The sequence below is a fragment of the Rattus rattus genome, chromosome 10 (assembly GCF_011064425.1).
Source record: "Rattus rattus isolate New Zealand chromosome 10, Rrattus_CSIRO_v1, whole genome shotgun sequence".
NCBI classification, from domain to species: domain Eukaryota; kingdom Metazoa; phylum Chordata; class Mammalia; order Rodentia; family Muridae; genus Rattus; species Rattus rattus.
The window spans coordinates 78,366,659-78,390,286 of record NC_046163.1 but is presented as its reverse complement, the minus strand read 5'-3'; positions in this window follow the sequence as shown (position 1 = coordinate 78,390,286).

Sequence of the window (23,628 nt, the reverse complement as noted above, 5' to 3'; positions counted from 1 at the left end):
TAACAACTAACTATTTTAGCTGAGATGAAAGCTGTTACATTGTCAGAGCCCAGCAATGAGTGCAGTCCATATCTGTGGATGATGTCTTCCAGTACCATTTTAGCCACCAGAGTGGGGGCCTCTCTCTTGGTAAAGAACACCACTATCCAACTTGCAAAGTTATCTATAAGGACTAGGAGATACCTATATCCATATAGGACTGGCATAATTTTGATGTAGTCTATTTCCCAGTTTGTGCCTGGACTTTGTCCTCTTAGCCTGGTTCCTGGGTTTCTTTGCCTCTTGGGGTTTATTGCCTTACAGACTGGGCAGTTTAAAATAACGTCATCTACTAAGGATCCTAGGTGAATGATTTTATATTTGGTATTTCTCAGTAGTTCATTGAATTTACTGTGACCAAGTGAGTATTCTCAGAAATCTAATGAATAAACTGTCTAGGAATTTCTGAAGAAAGGATGATATGACCATCTGCTGTGTGGAAACATCTTTCTGATGAAGTCCTTGATATTTTATTTGATCTACTTTATCTTCTGGGCTGTAATGTGGAGTCTGGGAAGCTCTAGAAGGACCAAAGCTATGATAGTTCTGATTATAGAGTCTAGCACAGCCTTTTTTGCAGCTTTATCAGCTATCCTGTTTCCTTTTGTTTTCTCTTCTGTGCCCTTTGGATGTACTGAGAAGTGAATAAAGACTACCTTGAGGGGCAGCCATAATGCTTCTAACAAAGCAAGAATCTCATCTTTATTTTTGATCATCTTCTGTTCTGAGTACCCCCTCCCAGTTTTTTATATGAGTCCATGAACATGAACTATAGCAAAAGCATATTGACTGTCTGTGTAGATGTTAATAATTTTACCTTTTTTCAATTTCAGGGCCTTTGTCACAGATATTAATTCAGCTTTCTTAGTGAAAATACCTGGTAATGGGGCCAAGGCTTATATTATGGAGTCAAGAGCCACCATCTCTATGTCCGCATATATGATTTTGCCTTTATGGACCCAGTCTAATCATGTAAAACAAGTCACTCCTCAATATAACCAATGGATGTACCTTAGATCTGGTCTTAGATTCTGGACATGGTTCCCCACTATCAAGCACTTGCATAAAGTCTGGGTCTGGATGTGGGAGCAGAGTAGTTGGGTTGAAGGTGGAGGCAGCATAGCATCTAATGCAGGATGGGTTTAGGAGCAAGAGCTGATAGTGTACCAAATGGGCATTAGATATTTAGGAGTGTGGATAGTTTCTGACAACTCCCTCAATGGGATGAGGGATGTTTATAATCAGTTATTGTTCCATGGTGATTCTATGAGCATCCTTGACCTGCAATCCAGTAGCTATCACTATTCGTAAGCAGTCTGGCCATCTCTGTGCAACATGGTTCAGCCTTTTATACAAATAAGCTACTGACCTTGTTCCAAGAGCCCAGGTACTGAGTTAATACTGCTTTGGCTATGTCTTTGTTCTTATCTGCAGACTGGTAGACTTATAGATGTCTAGTAGGGCAAGTGCCTTGGCCTCAAGAATAGCTTCTTGAGACTGTGAAATCTTTATCTATCCTGAGAGTCTTGTTTCAGGGACTTGCCTGCCCCCTAGTAGCCTCATAATGAGGCTTTACTGTCTTTGTGAATCCTGTTACCCAAAGTCTGTAGAATCCTACTGAGTGCAAGACCTCATGAGTTTGATGCCTGGTCCCAGGAATAGCGATGCTGAGGATTGCCTCTTTTCTGGCATGTGATAGCAGACATTGTCCTTTTGCTCCTTGAGTATGTATCAAAGGTTTGTTACCTACCTTTAGCAGAGCTGCATATTTTTGCATATTTTATTGCAAAAACCCAATATCTCCGGCAAGTGTCTTCTTCTTGAGTAGTTATAAGGAAAGCATCTATGTACAGTAAAATGTTATTTGGGGGGTATGCTTGTCTGTACTCACTCAAATCTTTATGTAATATCTCATCAATTTAGGGTGGGGAGGCATTAAATCCTTGTGAGACACTGATGTATGGTAGTTGCCATTAAATTTGTGCTCGGCCTTGCTCCATTCAAAAAAGAACAAAGACTGCCAAACTGATGTTAGTGGCAAACTGAAGAAATCATCCTTAAGATCCAGAACAGTATAGACACCCAATTTAGGAGGTAGACTATTAAGCAAGGTGTTAAGTCTTGAGGGCTGTGAGGTGATTATTTTCTATTTTTATATTCATTTCCCATAACTCTGGACAGAATGGTATTCATTGGGGTGGGGTTTTCTTACAGGTAGGAGGGGTGTGTTCTAAGCTAATTGGCAAGGGACAATTGCACCCAGAACCATGTTATGGGTGGTTATTCCCATTCTCATTGTCTAGGCAAGGGGTATTGGCAAAATCTGGCTGGATTGGCATTGGCCATTAGTTGTACCAGTATTGGGGCACAATGTCTAGCTAACCATGCAGAACTTTTCTCTTCCCAAACCCTGAGAAGTTTTTTTTTTTTCATAATCTGTCAAGGTATAGGTCTTTGATAGTGTTTATTTTTTCTTCTAATGACACAGTCAAGACAAAATATGGACCTGTTCCTATTTAGGACCTGTACTCCCTTGTGGCCAAAGTGAATCTGTGCCTGATCTTGGTTAGGAAATCTCAGTCTAGCAATATAAATGGGCATCCAGGAATAAGCATAAAGAAGGTGGCATATGGCCATTCCTAGGTCTACTTTTCTTCAAATAGTATATATAAATATCAATCTCTTCTAGTGCCCCCTTGGACCCATGTTCTTTTATTGGTATGGGTCCCATAGATTGTTTTAAGATTAAACGTTGTATCCTAATATCTATCAGGAAAACTACTGGCTTCCCCTCCACCATTACCCAGAGCTCATGGAGCTAAAGATCTTCCTGCCAGATTCTGATGATGGGTCTCTGAGAGGCTACTAGAAGGCCCACCAATTTGTATAATATAGGGCAGTAATATAAAATATTTAGGAGAGTCCATGGGCATTTCTCAGGAGATTATGGGAAGCCTACTGTACCTATATATCTCAGGTAACAGAGGCAATGGAAAACCAATCTGACATCCTCAGTCACTCAGTTATTTTTATTTCTTGCAACTTCGGTTTTCCCACTTTAAGATTCTTGGGACACTTGTTTTTCCAATGGTCCATTTCTTTATAGTATGCATATTGATTCTTCTGGATTTGTGATTCTCTTCTCAATGTGGCTAGCATTTCTTTTGGGGGAGGGCATATTGCCCCACTTCTCTTTTATGTGCTATATTTTTTAACTCGTGTATATCACATCTTTTCCTCCCAGTATCCGCCAGTAGTACCTTGATGACTCCCCTGGGCTTTCTACCTCTTGGAGTCTCCCTGTTATTAAAGACTTTTTTGGGGTAGTACCAGGAGCTCAGCCATGTTTTCCCCTTAAAACCTTATAGCCTCTAGAGTTTTTGACTGATGTCTGGCACCACTTGGTTAATGAATGTCAGATTCACAACAGATTGGTTTTCTTTTGCCTCTGGGTACTAAGGTGCACAGGAGTAGTAGGTTTTCAACAATCTCTTGAGAAATGTCACTGGAGTGACCTCCTTACCTTTCCTACCTTAAAAAATTGTGGGCTACTAGTGGCCTCTCACAGGCCTGTCATCAGAATCTGGCTGGAAGCAGACTGCAGCAGTCACTTCTCATTCCTCAGTCATGAAGAGTACGTGCAACAGAACCTGAGAGTCATCTCAACTGGCCTTATGAGTAACAATTACAAAGTCTGATATATATATGAGTGCATCAGGTTTCACTGATGTATCTCTGCTTCTTGCATTTACATAGCTCACAAGTGGAAAAAGGGAATGTAGATTCTATATTTTCTTCCCTGCCCATCAGGGGAGCCAGTTGTTCACAGGGGCACTGCAGGTGTGCCTTGCTGCTGGGGTTTGTGTGTGGAGAGCTGGCTATGTCTCCTTTTGTTATCCCTGGACCCAGACCTACAACTGCCATATGTATAGAAGGGGCACATAATAGAGCAGGATTGTAAAGGGGCTGCCAGAAGAAATTTTTTCTCTTGAACTGAGGAGAACAGGACCAATGGTTTAAGATTCTTAAACACCTCTGTTTCCTTAACTTGCAAAATCATTAGAATATGCAATGTTTTAGCCAAGGGCAGGGTTGGGGAACAGTGTTTCACAAGATCCTGCCAGACAATGGTATATGGGACCTGGCTAGGGTGTTCAGGGTTTACATACACAATATTTTTAACTAACTAGATAATAGGTTGGTAGAAAGTCCCTGTTTTGGGCCATGTCACATTGGAAGCTGGCTATTCATTCCTGCAAAAGGCAGTCATATTTTCCTGACTGTATAGTTTGTCTCAAACTCTATGCCAGGTGTTTAAAGTCCCAGAAGTGTGATTGGGACTAGGTAAAGTGGGATGGACCTGGCTGCCTGTTCCATGAGGTTTCTTAAGAAAAATAAAACGAACAACTAAAACACAAACACAAACACACACACACACACACACACACACACACACACACACACACACACACACACACACACAACTAGAGGATTTAGGAAAGATATTGAAATGAAGCTAATCATGGCCTGTCCAGAAAATGAGCTCTACAGGTTAGGAATGTCTCACCAGTCTCTACCAAAACCTGTGTCAAACTGGTGTTCTCTGACTCCAGCAAAAGGAAGTTGAGATGGGGCCACCTATCGCTAAAGCCAATTCCAACAGGTAAGAGCTGTCCAACTTCCCCTAATTCCCAGGGAAGACTACTGCTTACTGTCTCCAACTGACAGGGGTCCAGAGTGTCCTCAAAAGGCCCTGGCCAAGAGAGAGTTGTCAGAATGTGTACCCTGCCTTCATTGTTCTTTAGGATGTCTAGACAAAAGGAAAGAAATTCATCCCTTACCAAACAAGACAAAATATGACTCAGTACAAGAATAAAACAAAAATATACAACATAAAGAGATGTGCCCCAACTCACATATAAAGAGAGAGTCAATTGCTCCCCCTAAATACTCTATTGGTGAGTTGGGGAACCCCAGTAATTCTGAATTAGCCCAGAAATGCTAGGTTTCAAGAATTGCTGAAGACCCCAGATTCAAATAGTATGCAAGAACAAAGAGCTTTTATTCTTCAGAAACAACCAGGATGCAGGAGTCACCAATACTTCTGAACAGCAAGGATTCAGACAAAGACACTGAGCCTTTTAATAACAAAGCTGTTTAAGTCTTTTCTGATGTCAAAATTATTATAAGGGCTCTGCCAATCATTAAGTTTTATATCTTAATTGCTTGTGACATAGAAAACAGGCATCTAAGACATAAAGCACATTTTAACGGGTTTTAGAATCTATTAACCCAAGGTCATAGGCAGGAACTAAGGAACTATAGACTGGGTTTATTATACAGAACTTTAAGGACAACTTAATTACGATTTTTAACAATCCAAGAACCTAAAAAGCTAGTAACAAATGATGAATGTTTAGTCCAGTAATGACTCCTAGTGGTTATGCATGTAGACATTCTCTGCTATGAAACTAATTTAATGATTTTGTTTGTTTGTTTTTTGCCTTTTTAAAATTGAATATTTCTTTAATTACCTTTCAAATGTTATTCCCTTTACCGGTTTCCTGTCCATAACCCCCCTATCTCCCCTCCTTGTTCTATAAGGGGGTTCCCCTCCCCATCTATCCTCCCTTATCCTGTCCAACATTACCTTACACTGGGGGTTCAACCTTGGCAGGATCAAGGGCTTCTTCTGATGGTGCCCAACAAGGCCATCTACTGCCACATATGCAGTTGAAGCCTTGAGTCAGTCCATATATAGTCTTCGGGTAGTGAAACTCATTTAATTTATGACCTGAATTTATATGTAAATTTTTAGTGAATGGCTTACCATGTGATCATCCACCCTGAGAGGTGAACAAGTGCTAGGAACAAAGAACAGACACAGGCCTTCCTTCCCTACTTCTTTAACCTACAGCCATTGAATTCCTGCAGAGATAGAACAAAGGCTACTTGACCTAGGCCCCTGCTCTTTTTCTATGAGTTACTAAGGCAGAGACTGCAGTTTCTAGCCTCAGAACAAGTCAGGCAGGCCTATCAGCTGCAGATATAAAGTAACTTACACTTAAGATAAATAAATCTTTTATTATTACATTAGAGTTAGGTAAACAAAGATCTCATTAACAGGTACCTGGGAAGCCCCATTTGGGCTACATCCCTGCATCATGAATGATTAACCACAGGGTATGCTGTCCAGTAAAAATGACCTATCATGAGATATGATATCTCCCATTAATGTGGCTATATTCAAGCTGTTCTTTGAGTGGGGAATTGTATTGTCTTTTTGCTAGAGCAAATGACTTATGGTCTAGTTTCTGAGTAGAGGTGAAATGAGATAAAATGGTCCATTTACAGCTGAGGGTAAAGGAATGATATACTTAGGTAAGGAAACTAGAATGTCAGTAAGACCCATTATGATGATCCCCAGTAGAATGGGTGAGAGGTGTGCAAGCTCAGGAAGTTGTGGCCTGGTCTCTCCTCTATGTTTTGTGGTTTTAACAACTTTTGAGAGACTTGCTGTCCCCAATTTAGGGTTGATTATTTGGGACAAAAACAGACAATGAGACTTTTATATCCTGATTTGAAAAACTTGATTTTCTCAGACAAATCCACAAGCAGAAGATTCCTAGCAGTAGGAGAAAATGCCCATGAAGTATTCATTTTAACTTGGTAGGCTACCATTTAAGGGAATGGTGGTGAGGAATAAGTCAGTCAGCCTTAAAGGTCACCTTTTTTGGTTATCTAGTCATGGCCCCTTTCCCTGTCTATTTAAGTATCAAGTAATCTGCCTAAGTCTCAGATTTTCAATATGGCAGCTGCCCCAGAGCTACAAGAAGAGGATTCCAAATGCTAGTCTTGTGTAGGCCACACCAAGTTATCATCTGACTACCACATGTGTATGCCAAGAATCCAAAATGCATAGAAATCATGTACTGGTTCATGGCTTTTTGTCAGAATGGTTTCATGAATAATTGTGACCTTCTTAATTTGCAATCCCACTATAAATCTCTCATTTCCTCCATTCATTCCTCTTGACCCAGCCCTACTTCAACTGGCAAAAAGTACTCAGGTATGTTTAACAGAGATACTGCCACAAATTGCCTTCTTAAGTAAGAAGTGTATTAAAACAGTTCAGAATGCTGTGAAAGGATAGGTAGACAGACAATTTGGCAGAGGCTCTTGCAGTAGGTTCAATTTAATGAGGCTAAGTTGAGAGTTGATTCTTATAGTGGAAGAAAGAAGACCTCAAATATCCAGGTTGAGAATCCCAATGAACTGATTTCTCTACCTCCCTAGTCTTTGGACTACAAATTCATGTCCCCTAGTTTGTATTTTTTACATGGTTTCTGAAACTAGAAACCTAAGTCTCTGGGCTTCAAGATCCTTTACTGACTGATTTAGCTCTTCAGTTATAGACTTGAAATGCAGGAATTATATAATAGGTGAGTTCTAACTATGTAAAGCTGTTTATATTATGTTGTGATAGAAATTTAGACTGAAGCACCAGACTTAGGAATTAACTGAAATCACTGCACATTTTCCGAATTGACAGAATGCAGTCTTTGAATTCACAGCACTGCTGCAGTTAACAGGAATCAATTGGGTAAAGGCTGAAGGATGTGACGAAGTTTTGCCTTGACACATTTAATAGTTTTCGTTGGTTTGTATGGTTGATTATAGTCATATTCATATGCATGTGACTTGTGTACAGAGGCCACTGCACATGTAATGCTGCATGTGTAGGCGAAAGGCTTATGGGAAGTATCATTCTTGATAGCTCGCCACCTTTATTTTGGCAAAGACTCTTAATAAACTGGAAGCTTCTGGGTTTGATTAGATTTGCTGCCTAGCATACGTATGGGTTTTTCCTGTCTCTGCCTTTCAGAACTGGGATTATGGGTGAGGGCCTGGAATTTAATGTGCATTTTCTGGATCACACTTGGGTGCTCATACCTGAATGAAAAGTACTTTCAGACTTGTCTATACCCCATCCTTATGGAGTTAGAATGTTAATAATTATTTACAGGGGGCAAACATTAGGCACATCTTACAAGTAGCACTTAAAAGAGCTTGTGGATGAACTGAGAAAGCCTGTTTCTCTACATTGGCTACAGACTCAGGAACACTTCCATAGAATAGTCACACATTTGGTGACCTTTTCTAAAACAAACTGTTAGGCTCAACTCTACTATAATTCAGAAGATTGCTGTTTCTATGCATACACAGCTGCTGAGCTGCCCTTTGTTTATACAGAGGATTAATAAAGTACACTATGTATAAGATCTTGGAGTTTATCCTGATTCTTCTCTAAGGGTTAAACTGTTCACTGTTAAATGAAGGCAAGCTCTACAAGTAGATAGACTCTAAACAAAAAGGAATCAAAGCAAGGCAAGAATATACCCATCATCTTTCTCCTCTTGAGAGTCCCAGTCAGGCTAACTACTGTCACATTGCATGGACCACAGACTACCCATGCTTCACTTTCTTACCCAGACCCTGTCATGGAGCCTGGTAACATAGACTTTTCTCCCAAAATTCAGTCACTTAGATTATTTTTCATATCAACTATATCCCTCCCCAAGAAACCTGTTAATGAACTTGAGAAACACAAAGTTCCATTCAGCACAGGTGCCAGCTCTCAAAGGCTTCAACCACCCTGTTATTTGCTGTTTTTTTTTTACTGTATAATCATTTTAACTTTTATGTTTCACAGGGCTTACACTCTTATTCAGGATTCCCACTACACTGCTTGTAATCCAAATTAATAAATCTCTGGTCTGCATGAGAGTTCAGTTTCTCGTTTTTTGCATCTCTTTCCCCCTCCCCTTCCATTTTATCCCTCTCTCCCCCTCCTATTCCCACTCCTATCTCACCTTTTCTTCACCTTTTCCCCTCCTTTCTTCTGTATCTTTCTAAAGCCTAACATTCATGTTTCATTTTTCGCCATTCATTCTCTATTCTGCTGAGTTTTCCATTCGAGCTGATTTAGAAAATGTCAATGATTGGTCCTGACTTAAAGTTTCCTCTAAAATAGTGATTGTTGGGCATTAACTCCATTCTGGAAACCTAGGTGGTACATGAAATGCAATAAAAATTCTCATTGTAATAGTTGCATAAAAGTCTTACAGTGGTTTAACAATGCAGATTTTCTGAGCAACCACTGTGATGAGTTAGAACTTTGTGTTACTCAGATAACTTTGTGTTGTCCATGCTCCTGTGAAAACCTTTCTACAATATTCTATAAGTAATCCAAACAGTTTTGAAAGCCATAAGCATGTCTGAGTGGAAAAAGAGTAGGAATGAGTGTCAGGAGCTTGCCATGCTGAGTGTCTCTGCCACTTCAGGAGAATGTCTGTACCTGCCAGGCTCCCTCTAAGGGTGAGAACTAGAAATAAAGCAGTATCAAGTGCTTCAAGAATATGGGGCAGTTTACATGGTCATTTAGTTAGCCTCACCTGTAACTACATGGACCCACAGTTGAAGTGTTTTACTTTAACAGTGGTTGTTATTCCCATTGTGGAGTATAGAATTGTATAGTTATGGGTATCCTAAAAATCAGTCCATCTATGAGTAAAAATGTTGTCACATTTTTACGACGATTCTTCTGATAATTAAAGGGCCTTTGTTCCCTCTCAAAATTTAGAAATTATAGAATTAATCTTGAAGAGGAAATTGGGATATGAAGTTATTTTATTTTGTTTTATATTATCTTTTATGCATTATTCAGGGGTTTTGTTTTATTTTAATTTTCTTGGTTATTATATTTATTTATATTTCAAATATGTAATCCCTCTTCCCAGTTTGACCTCAGAAAACCCCCTATCCCATCCTCTCTATCCCCTGCTTCTATGAGGTTGCTCTCCACATACTCACCTCCTCCTTCCTCACTGCCCTAGCATTCTCCTACACCTGGAGCATGAAGCCTTCACAGGACCAAGGGCCTCCACTCCCATTGATGCCAGATAAAGCCATCCTCTGTTATATGTATAGTTGGAGCCATGGATTCCTCCCTGTGTATTTTTTGGCTGGTGATTTAGTCTCTGGGAGCTCTAAGGTGTCGTGTTGGTTAATATTGTTGTTCTTCCTATGGGGTTGCAAACTCCTTCAGCTCCTTCTGTCCCCCTAATTCTACATTGGAGTCACTGTGCTCACTCTAATGATTGGTAGCAAACATCCACATCTATAAAGGCAAGGCTCTGACAGAGCCCCTCAGGAAACATCCATATCAAACTCTTGTCAGCAAACTCTTCTTGGCATCATCAATAGTGACTGGGCTTGGTGGCTGCTTATGGACGAATGTCCAGGTGGTACAGTCTCTTGATGGACTTTCCTTTAATCTCTGCTCCACACTTTGCTCCCTATTTTCTCTATGAAGAAACAATTCTAGGTTAGAATTTTGGAAAGAGTTGGAGGCCCCATTCCCAAACAGGGGCCTTACCTAACCTTTGGATATGGTCTATATAGGTACTCTCTCTCCTTTTTTGGGTATTTCAGCTAATGTCATCCCCATTGGTCTTAGAGCCTCTTGTTTTTCCCTTACTTTCCTTCACAGATTTGGTTTTTTAAAACATCTAGTTCTCTATTTTTTTTTTATCTTTATTAACTTGAGTATTTCTTACTTACATTTCGATTATTATTCCCTTTCCTGGTTTCCGGGGCAACATCCCCCTAACCCCTCCCCCTCCCCTTCTATATTGGTGTTCCCCTTCCCATCCTCCCCCCATTACCACCCTCCACCCAACAATGACATTCACTAGGGGTTCAGTCTTGGCAGGACCAAGAGCTTCGCCTTTCACTAGTGCTCTTATTAGGATATTCATTGCTACCTATGAAGTTGGAGCCCAGGGTCAGTCCATGTATACTCTATGGGTAGCGGCTTAGTCCCTGGAAACTCTGGTTGCTTGGCATTGTTGTTCATATGGGGTCTCGAGCACCTTCAAGCTCTTCCAGTCAAAGATTTCTCTGATTCCTTCAACAGGGGTCCTATTCTCAGTTCAGTGGTTTGCTGCTGGCATTCACCTATATATTGCTGTATTCTGGCTGTCTCTCAGGAGAGATCTACATCAAGTTCCTGTCGGCCTGCAATTCTTTGCTTCATCCATCCTGTCTAATTGTGTGGCTGTATATGTAAGGGCCACATGTGGGGCAGGCTCTGAATGGGTGTTCCTTCTGCCTCTGTTTAAATCATTGACTCCCTATTCCCTGCCAAGGGTATTCTTGTTCCCCTTTTAAAGAAAGAGTGAAACATTTGCATTTTGATCATCCGTCTTGAGTTTCATGTGTTCTGTGCATCTAAAGAAATGCAAGCATTTGGGCTAATAGCCACTTATCAATGAGTGCAACCATGTGTGTTTTTCTGTGATTGGGTTACCTCATTAAGGATGATATTTTTCATTTCCATCCATTTACCTATGAATTTCATGAAGTCATTGTTTTTGATAGCTGAGTAATATTCCATTGTGTAGATGTACCACATTTTCTGTATCCATTCCTCTTTTGAAGGGCATCTGGGTTCTTCCCAGCTTCTGGCTATTATAAATAAAGCTGCTATGAACAGAGTGGAGAATGTGTCTTTGCTATATGTTGGGGCATCTTTTGAGTATATGCCCAAGAGAGGTATAGTTGGGTCCTAAAGTAGTTCAATATCCAATTTTCTGAGGAACCTCCAGACTGATTTCCAGAATGTTTGTACCAGTCTGCAATCCCACCAACAATTGAGGAGTGTTCCTCTTTGCCTACATCCTCACCAGTATTTGCTGTCACCTGAGATTTTGATCTTAGCCATTCTCACTGGTGTGAGGTGAAATCTCAGGGTTGTTTTGATTTGCATTTCCCTTATGATTAAAGATGTTGAACATTTCTTTAGTTGTTTCTCAGCCATTCGGCATTCCTCAGCTGTGAATTCTTTGCTTAGATCTGACCCCCATTTTTTAATAGGGTTATTTGTCTCCCTGTGGTCTAACTTCTTGAGTTCTTTGTACATTTTGGATATAAGACCCCTATCTGTTGTAGGATTGGAAAAGATCTTTTCTCAATCGGTTGGTTGTCATTTTGTCCTAACCACAGTGTCCTTTGCCTTACAGAAGCTTTGTAGTTTTATGAGATCCCATTTGTCGATTCTTGATCTTAGAGCACAAGCCATTGGTGTTTTGTTCAGGAAATTTTCTCCAGTGCCCATGTGTTCAAGATGCTTCCCTACTTTTTCTTCTATTAGTTTGAGTGTGTCTGGTTTGATGTGGAGGTCCTTGACCCACTTGGTCTTAAGCTTTGTACAGGGTGATAAGCATGGATCCATTTGCATTCTTCTACATGTTGACCTCCAGTTGAACCAGCAACATTTGCTCAAAGGGCTATCTTTTTACCATTGGATGGTTTTGGCTCCTTTGTCAAAAATCAAGTGCCCATAGGTGTGTGGGTTCATTTCTGGGTCTTCAATTCTATTCCACTGGTCTAACCGTCTGTCTCTGTACCAATACCATGCAGTTTTTATCACTATTGCTCTGTAATACTGCTTGAATTCAGGATAGTGATTCCTCCAGAAGTCCTTTTATTGTTGAGGATAGTTTTAGCTATCCTGGGTTTTTTGTTATTCCAGATGAATTTGCAAATTGTTCTGTCTAACTCTATGAAGAATTGGATTGCTATTTTGATGGGGATTGCATTGAATCTGTTGATATCTTTTGGTAAAATGGCCATTTTTACTATATTAATCCTGCCAGTCCATGAGCATGGGAGATCTTTCCATCTTCTGAGGTCCTCTTCAATTTCTTTCTTCAGAGGCTTTAAGTTCGTTTTGTACAGATCTTTTACTTGCTTGGTTAAAATCACACTGAGGTATTTTGTATTATGTGGTGCTATTATGAAGCGTGTCATTTCCCTAATTTCTTTCTCGACTTGTTTCTCTTTTGTATAGAGGAAGACTACTGATTTATTTGAGTTAATTTTATACCCAGTCACTTTGCTGAAGTTGTTTATCAGCTTTAGTAGTTTTCTGGTGGAACTTTTTGGATCACTTAAATATACTATCATATCATCTGGAAATAGTGATATTTTGACTTCTTCTTTTCCAATCTGTATCCCCTTGATCTCCTTTTCTTGTCTGATTGCTCTGGCTAGAACTTCAAGAAGTATATTGAATAAGTAGGGAGAGAGTAGGCATGTTTGTCTAGTCCCTGATTTTAGTGGGATTGCTTCAAGTTTCTCTCCATTTAGTTTAATGTTAGCAACTGGTTTGCTGTATATGGCTTTTACTATGTTTAGCTGTGGGCCTTGAATTCCTATTCTTTTCAGGACTTTTTTCATGAAGGGCTGTTGAATTTTCTCAAATGCTTTCTCAGCATCTAATGAAATGATCATGTGGTTTTGTTCTTTCAGATTGTCTATATAGTGGATCACGTTGATGGTTTTCCGTATATTAAACCATCCCTGCATGCCTGGGATGAAGCCAACTTGATCTTGGTGGATGATTGTTTTGAAGAACATCTGTTTCTTAAAATAAATGTTTAATATAAACCAAAATTAATCATTATAATATCAAATTAAATAGCCATATGGACCTCTGATATTCAAATTAGATTCTAACCTGTTAGCTACAATCTGCTAAATGATATTAGAAATAGATATTTTTATTGAATCTACAAATATGCAAAGAGATTAAAATGTTTGTAGGCATTGGTCCAGTTTTTATAATATGGAATCATTTGCCTCATGCTATTCAGTAAAATCTCTCATATTCATACATCAACAGATATTTCCAGCAACTGGTAAAAATAAGTAAGAATATTTTTCCCCAAAATTTCTTACTCCATTCAGTATATTATAAGTTAAACTTTGATTTTATGTAAAGTTCATGTAAATATATAGGAACAAACACCTACACACCACTCATACACACACACAAAAACTTATACATGCATATACTCCCACACACACTTACGCCACGCATATACACATAACAAACTCAAACACAATCACATGTGCATACACATACACACACACACACACACACACACACACACACACACACACACACACACACATGGGTACCGAAACACAGAGATAAACATACTTATACACACAGACAAACACAGTGACACCAAAACACAAAAAGAGACACATAGATATGACATATGTACATATGCAAAATATGCACAAACACATGCAGATGCACATAGAGATTCAAGCATGCATGCATACAAATACATATAAAATGTATAGACTCACATAAGAAAAGCAAACGCAAAGGCATCGGAACACACATGCCTACACACTCACAGAAAAACATACATAGAAACATACAAACAAACAAACAAACAAAAATAAACAGAAAAACACACAGAGACAGACACAAAATACACAGATAAAGAAACAGTGAAATAGAGAGAGAGAGAGAGAGAGAGAGAGAGAGAGAGGAGAGGGAGAGAGAGAGGAAGAGAGAGAGAGAGAAAATGAGGACTATTTACAAAATAAAGAATGTTTCAACTATTTTAAATAAAGAACAAATGTGGCAAACAGCTGATCTCTATAATTTTCTTTAAATATCATGATACAAAATTCATAATCTCTATCATTTTTAACCTTAAAATTATGTTAAAAATAAAGATCCAGTAAAATTTAGTACATCAAATTTTCTATAAAATAAATTACATCAAAAGGATCTATTTTTATTTTCAAGTGTTTTGTTGTTGTTGATGTTGCTGTTGATGTTGCTGTTGTTATTGTTGTTTAATCTGTTTTGTTTCTGGAGTACAATATGTGACTGGACTAAAGTTTATACATCATTATTTTAAAACCCTTTAGCAATTCCTTCAGAAATCCTCCCTAGCCATGCCTGAAAGCACAGCCTTGATTCTATCTCCTCCTTTCTCTCTCTCTCTCTCTCTCTCTCTCTCACTCTCTCTCCATTAGAGGCCAACATCAACTTGATTTCCACTTAGCGTCATTTCCCTTCCCTTCCTCTTTTTCTCTCTTCCTTTCCCTTCCCTTCCCTTCCTTTTCCCATGTTTATCTATTCCACTTTCCATCCTACCTTCCTCCCTTCTTTCTTTTGAGAAGGACAGGCTCAGGCTCAAAAACTCAAGTTAGTTTGCAACAACAATTCATCTAGGCTAGCACATCAAGAATGCACTCTTCAGCACTTGGTTACAAGCACTGATCACAATTTCTTGCAATAACATTTTTTTTTTTTAACGTTGTCTCTGAAAAACAAGATGAAGTCTTTCTTTTTACTAGGGAGCTATCTCCACAGTCTTTGTTTGGCTCTTTAACATAAGAACAAGTTGCTTCTCAATATGATCATTGACCCTAATTTTGCATTTGTTATCTGTATGAAGACAATGTGCAAAAGAATCCTCTCCTGTTCCATCACATGCCTGAGGGTTTTCCTAAATACATAGCCAAATTCTTGAGGACAGCTCCTCCTAGAAGACAGGAGAGTACTCACATAACTTTGATTTCATACAGATTATATGTACTTAAGTGACATGTTATGTTCACACTTAATATTTCAATGACTGTAAAGTAGTTGCGGGTGCTTTTTATGTGTATATACTTAACCCAAGATTGAGAAGCAATGGAGCATTATGGGATTAAGGCTTAATACACCTGTTTTAATTTTTTTTTGAGAAAGGGAGAAACATAAAGTAATAAAGTATATTATGCGTGACATTCAACTTGCCTAACATATTTAAATCTGCAACTTGAAACATTTTCCACTTCACTATTCATATATTAGTATGAAAATGAAATTTACAATTGGAAAATAATTAAGGAAATTAAGTCGATTTGCAAAAATCTAAGACCTACTAAGTATGTTGGAGATCAGTCTCTTTCTGAGATCTATTTAAGTACTACTAAACATGAAAAGACTCTTCTCTGAGGAATGTACAGTGTGTTCATGAATAAGCCCAAGATTTCTGCATATTATACCCAGTAGATCATGCCCATCAGTGAGCAGGTTATATTCTCACTGAAAGAGGGACACCGAGACAGGACGAGAGGTGACTTGAAAGATATTGTCACAATGCTGCTTTAAAATATGTGCATTTGAGCCCAAGGTTTTAGTAGAACTGTGGTCTTTGCTTATGAATGATATCAGAGCCCAGTCATGAAAACTTTATCTTTCTTTATCTGAGTAGTAGGGAAAGACTTTAGCCTCTTCCATGAGGAGTCTTCCATCAGAGTCTGATCCTTAAGCTTTTTCAAGTTACTTAAGATCCACATGGTCTTGGCTAGGTCTTGTTTCAATAGATAAACTGCTTGCAATGCAATTATAGAGACCTGTGTTTGAATGCCTAGAATCAAATAATAGCTGGGTATGCTAAGGAGTTTCTGAAGCCCCATTGGTGCTTTAGAAAAAAGGGACGTAGGGGCCAGTGAATCCCAGGACTTCGTTACCTGAAAAACACTGTCAGAACACTGAAAAACACTGAACAGAAGACTATGCCGCAAATAGCAAGCACCTCAGATCATCTTTTATTCACATTCACACTACAGCATAAGCATGCATTCTAACATACAACATGCACATACACATATTTCATAATCACACATGAGAAAATGGTAGCAGTAGAGGTAGTAATAGTAGTAATAGTAGTACTAGTGGAGGAGGAATAGGAGGAGGGGGAGGAGGAGGAGGAGGAGGAGGAGGAGGAGGAGGAGGAGGAGTAATAGTAGTAGACGACAATACTACCAGCATTTCTGTGAAATATATGTTATCAGTAGTTGTAATACCAAATTATTTTGAGGAACGTATTATTTTTATGGAACTGCATGTTAAGGATGAAGGAATTGTCATGACATGTGGAGCAGTGAAAAACACCCTGCTTTCCAGGTTGAGGAGGTTTGAAACCTGGAGACCCTGAAAGGGACAATAGGAGCTTCGCCTGACTCCAAGGAAACCAGGCTGGTCAGAGGCCTTCAGCCCTCCATATATTTGTGACCATCAGTAATGTAAGCACAATGCCCCAAGGTAAAAGACTTGACAACAGATCATGTAGGTTAAACACAGATCTCCATTATAATGAGATCTCTAAAGGCCTGGAGGCTTAGCCAATGTAGCTTTCCTTCCCAAACACTCCTCCCTGCAAAGGATAATTAATCTCAGGCCCACTCTGAGAAGTGGGAACGGTTTTACTCATCTACTTTCCGCCATTACAATAAATGCCTTGAAACCATGGACTGCCTCTGCCCCCACCAGCGGGGACCCAGTTATTTGTGGGGGTCGAGGGACATCCATACCTGCGTGAGAAAGGGCGAGAAAGAGGAGTGAGACCAAGCAGTGTCCTTGTCAAGGTCTGTTTATTGAGAGGAATGTACAGCATTTAAAGCTCTGAAGCAGGAATTGAAGCAGGAACTGAAGCTTAGGGTGTGGGGGGGGAGTACTGGGAAGTGCCCAAAGACATAAGGTGAATCTCTAAACTGCAAGATATTCTCCTTAGTCAAGGAGGCAATAGTCTTCCAGGGACATGTTCTTTCTTTGAAAAGGTCAAGCCCTTCTCAGGAATCTGATGAGTTTGGCAGTCTAGTCCCCAACGTGCCTCTTTTCATAGGATCCACTGTGGGGAGCCAAAGAGAAGACTTTTGCCTACAGAGCCCTGCCTAATCTCCCGCAGAAGGCCTTTCTCTGCTCTCACTGGTGGCTGCCACCAAATCCAAGCCTTTGGGATCAGCCAAAGACTCTTCCCTGTGGGACCGGCCAAAGCATCCTTTTCCTGGGCGAGATCCAGTCCTGTGGGCCCCTATTCAGGTCTCAGCTCTTCCGTGGCATTCCAGCAGCGCCGGGGGATGCCCAAGAGAATGAGAATCCATGTCACAGCCTCCTTGCAGGCCTGGGAAGCCCCGAACCAGCTTCCGTGGTGTACTGTGCCTCAGATTGTGCTTCTCCACCTCTGGAGTGGCATCTCATGGCTTCTCACAGCCCAACATCTACACTGCGGGAGTGTGGGGGCAGCGTGGTCAAACTTCCTACATCTTGCCACCCATGAGTGGCCAGAGCCCCGTGGTGGAATGGATTTGGGACCCCACTTTTTAAGGTATTATAGGTTTTCCACTGAGATCTCTAGCCTGGCGGGAGGGAGAGAACTGGAGCAGGGAGCGGAAATTGCCTCTGCTGCTCCAAAGCTGCAGCTGCTCCATCTCTGTCTCCAGTTGCTCCAAGATGTTGGCTCAGCTGAACCGACAGGAGCCTGGGTAGCCAGGGAGGGGTTCAGGGAAGCTACTGGTGGTAATTTCAGAAGTGCAGATCTCTTCCCCAAGTGGCAGTGTTAAAGTTCTTATGACAAACTCAGACAATGGAGCAGATCTCGCATACATTTAATCTTTCTGAATAGGATTCTTATACAAAGTTTTGGGATGGGTCAGTGTCTGAAAAGAAGTACTGCCTGTTGGCTGGACCTGAGAGTTTGGGAAAACCTTATCTACATGTGGGAGTGTGTGGTCCTGCTTCTAAATGACTGATGGCCATAAGACACTCTACAGAAGGCTGTGGGCATCTGTAGCTAAGTAAGAGTGGCCTGACCTCCTGGAAGTTTAGGAAAACACCTACTGTCCCGTTCAGGGTCACCAAGGTGTCGATCTAATCTCAAACGGGAACCAGGATACCTTTCACAGCCCACTTCTCCACAACTACATAATCCTTCAATTCAATCCAAGTATTGTTGAATTGATAGAAGCTAAAGGGGTCATCTGATAGTCATATTTTCAGACATAATTTGGGTGTGTATCGATGCCATGCTCAGAGTTGTCTCAGAATGGTAGCTCAATGTCTCTATTGTTAGTAACAGGAGACAACAAAAGAAAAAAAAACAAAAAAACAAAAAAACATGTATAAAGAACCAGTGACATCACTCAAGACCTTGGTTGCAAAGGAGGCCCTCCATTGAATGAGCAATCTTATTGAGTACAGCCTTCCCCAAGGGACTTCCTAACTACTGAGCAGACAGGTCGGTATGACCTGGTTAGACTTTCCCAGCTAACAAAGCTCCACTTCTACTTTCAATGCATAGCAAAGAGCTGCCATATATCTACCTCCCTGGGAACTAGGGAAATAGTCACAGGAGAAAAAGCTGTGTGTTAGTACATAGGGAGCTGTGTTCACACCTAGTCATAGATGTGGAAAAAGACAAGCCACCACAACTCTACTACATTTGCCAACTTACTTTAGGATAGATGTGACCTGTTTCAACGTGTCAAACATCCTCATACTGACATGAAGAAGACCTGGGTGTTTTGTCAAATATTAGCCAGTCATAAGATGATACATTAGCTACATTGCATCACCAGAATCAGTTGCTAGAAGCCTGCATTGCCCTTCAGTCTGCCCACTTCTCATACCCAACAACTGCTGCAGGGACTGCACATTCTTTGTCCCTGCTACTTTGTGCTCCTAGCTTCCCACATTCTTCTCCTTCCACTGAATTGGCAAAAGAGGCTACCAAGCCTTCCATTATCCCTGCCCCTCTGCTTTTCCTCACAATCCTATCTCCAGTCACTTGTACAATTTCCTTGATACTTCTTCCTCATCCTTTGTCCTTTAAGCCCCTTCTTTTAAAACAATCTTCAACACAATGTATGCAGATGCTTTAGTGAAACCTGATCATTTAGCTACTGCTATGGCCTCACCCTGAACCCTTATGCTCCATCCTGTGCCCTTCAAGTCCCCCTCTAGAAAGAACCAATCCCCTTCTCCAATATGTGTAATTCCCCTCCTCCTCCCTTTTTGATCTTCTCTAGTCCTTTTTTTCTATGACTCCTTACCTCAGCATCTGAACCTATAATATGGAAATGGACTCTGCCTGTTTTAGAGTCTATTGTAAAGAACCTACTTCTGTCAGAGGTTTTACACTGCTGCTACTTTCTCCTTCAGTAAAAGACCCAGAGATAGCATCCTCTATGGGATAGGAACAATCTAGTGTCCTGCTATTCTCACCATCATCAGGTCAGCAGTATGTCTGAATAGAAATGAAAACAATAGCAATTGTGCTGCTGTTTCCTCTCCCTATTGAAGAGCAGACGTACTCAACCTGGGGACACCAAAGAATAGTGCACATCAATGGATCACCCATTGCTTTTTGGGCTTTCCTATTCTGCACTGGAATAACTGGCTTTTTATATGAAACCACATATATGTCCTCTTATCAAGTTATAATAGAGAATTAGTACACTCTTGCCCCCCCCCTCTCTCTCTCTCTCTCTTTCTCTTTCTCTGTCACACACACACACACACACACACACACACACACACACACACACACACACATAAACGCACACACCAGGCATAATTACTGTGATTGTAAATTGTATTTTTGTTTGCGTACTCTGTATTTTACATATTAATATTATGGAGTCCTACCAGAGATGACTACTTAGACACAGTTTATACCCAATTGAAATTGTTTATTCCAGTCAGATGGGTCTACAGTGACCTATTCCAGGACTCAGGTGCAGTCCTGAGCATTTAAAGAAAGAGGCTATTTTTTTTAAATTTTCTTCTCTATCTTTATTAAATTAGGTGTTTCCTATTTATATTTCAAATGTTATTCCCTTTCTCGGTTTCCAGGCCAACATCCCCCTAATCCCTCCCCCTCCCATTCTAAGTGGGTATTCCCCTCCCCATCCTCCCCCACATTACCGACTTCCCCCGAACAATCCCATTCACTGGGAGTCCAGTCTTGGCAGGGCCAAGGGCTTCCCCTTCGACTGATGCCTGTACTAGGCTATTCATTGCTACCTATGAATTTGGAGCCCAAGATCAGTCCATGTATACTCTTTGGGTAGTGGCTTAGTCCCTGAAAGATCTGGTTGGTTGGCATTGATGTTCATATGGGGTCTCAAGCCCCTTCAGCTCTTTCAGTCCTTTCTTGGACTCCTTCAACGGGGGTACCATTCTCCATTTAGTAGTTTGTTGCGGGCGTTCGCCTATATATTTGCCATATTCTGCATGTCTCTCTCAGGGGAGATAAACATCCAGTTCCTGTCAACCTGCACCTCTTTGCTTCATCCATCTTATATTGTTTGGTGGCTGAATATGTATGGGCCACATATGAGGCAGGCTCTGAATGGGTGTTCCTTCAGTCTCTGTTCTAAACTTTGCCTCCTTATGCCCTCCTAAGGGTATTCTTGTTCCCCTTTTAAAGAAGGAGTGAAGCATCCACATTGTCATGATCCCTCTTGACTTTCATGTGTTCTGTGCATCTTGGGTAATTCAAGCATTTCGGCTAATATCCACCTAAAAATGACTGTATACCGTGTGTGTTTTTCCTGTGATTGGGTTAACACACTCAGGATAATATTTTCCAGTGCCATCCATTTGCCTATGTATTTCATAAAGTCAATGTTTTTGGTAGCTGCAAAGTATTCCATTGTGTAGATGTACCAAATTTTCTGTATCCATTCCTCTGTTGAATGGCACCTGTGTCCTTTCCAGCTTCTGGCTATTATAAATAAGGCTGCTATGAACAGAGTGGAGCACGTGCCTTGTTGTATGTTGGAGCATCTTTTGGGTTTATGCCCAAGAGAGGTAGAGCTGTGTCCTCAGGAAGTGCAATGTCCAATTTTCTGAGGAACCTCCAGACTGATTTCCAGAATGGTTGTACCAGTATGCACTCCCATCAGTGATGGAGGACTGTTCATCTTTCTCCACATCCTCACCAACATCTGCTATCAGATCTGCTATCTCTGTATCCAGAGATTTTTCTCTTAGCCATTCTGACTGGTGTCAAATGTCTGAAAAGTAGCTAAAGAAATGTTTAACATGTTTACTCATAAGGGAAATACAAATCAAAACAACTCTGAAATCCCACCTCACACCAGTCAGAATGGCTAAGAAAGAGACTTAAAAACCTCTGAAGATGCAGGGGAGATTTTATGCAAGCACAAAGTTTCACAGAAACTAAAGTAACTGGTTAGCTGAAATGGGAGCTTTATACAAGCGGGTAATTTAACAAAAAGGTAACTATCTGCATTTCCTAGGAAAGAGTTGAATAACATAAATATTCTAGTTAAACATGAAATGACCTAGGCAATAATACAATATGTAGAAACACCTGCACTCCCTTGCCTTGTCATTTTTGTAGCTTACTTCTGAATTGCCTGGGGACAGCCCCCACTTCCGTCTTCTTTCTTGTGTTGATTCTTCTCGAGTCAGCGGAGGGGGAAGAACATCAATGGAGGGTAAGACTTTGTCTTTCGAGATATTTAGGGTTGCTGTATAATATTAAGTTTACTTACCTAAGTATAAGTTACTATGTTACTGTAGCTGAATTACTTATCTATATCAAAGTCACTGTGCTCTGCTACTGTAACTGACCATCCTTCTGTGTTCCTCTGAGGCCAGAAACTGCAGTCTTTGGCATTTAGCACCTCATTCTAAAACACCTGGAGATCATCTAGAGAATTAATTGCTGGAACCTTTTCACTTTTGTCCCTATGCCTCCTCCTTGTCATGCTAGGGGGAAGTTTGGAGCAATAAACTTCTATTGAACCGAGAGAAGTTAATAGGGCTTGCAGAAAGAAAAACTTTTACATAGCCAAATATGCATAAACATATATAATTTCACACACGGATAAAATAAATGCGCATTGATACATTTCCACTCAAATTCAGCTGGACCTATATTACATGCATTCTCACAATTATATTCTCACACACACACACACACACACACACATGCATACATTTCAACAATTACATACTTACACAGACATCCATACTTACATATGCATGTGGAGCAAAAGAACAAGCATCGGTGCAGAAAGAACTCACTCATTCTGAATGAAAGATGAGCTCCAATCTTTATTTCATAGAGAAAGAAATAGCTTCTACTCTTTTAATCCTAAATGAATTAAACCCAAGTTTGTAAGAGAAAAGGCTTGTTCCTTTAAATAAGACTAAGCTTGCCTTGCTATTGAGAAATGGCCTGTTCTGTCCCATGTTAAGGAGAAACCTACCTGTGCCTTCTGTTCTCTCCAGCTTCTTTTTTCCTCTTTTCCTCTGCATTCTGCACATTGCTCTCTTATGTTACCTATACTCTCTAAGTTATTTCTCTCTGTATTTCTTCTCATCCCAGATCTTTTTAGCTCAGTTCTACTTAGCTCAGTTCTCCTTAGCTCAAACCTGACTCTTCTGCTCAGTCCCTCTCCAGCTCAGTCCTCTCTCAATCCTTCTATATCTGTCCTTCTGTGTCCGTCTTTCTGTTTTTTGTGTATTCTCTTTGTCCTCAGCACATAAACATCTTCAAGAATACATGATCACGTATTACAAAGTTCATCACAAGTTCATATGAAAGATCAAAACATAAATTGAAATAGAAGTTTACAACCAAGTATGTTTACATGAATATCTATCAGGAGTAAGTATCTGGCTAAACATTCATCACCAGTGTTAGCTATACAGGTTCACTGAAGGTCTAAAACCATATTTTTTAGTGAAGTTATGTATAGATAAACCCAGGCAATATCTTATCCTCTGTCCTTGCATCTGTAATAAATGGTTTGTTCTCTTTTTATGACCCTTGATAATTGTTTTACAACTTCTTGGAATGTGTTCTGAGTAAGAGAAAAAGTCTAGTTACTATCTAAGAGTAATTAACT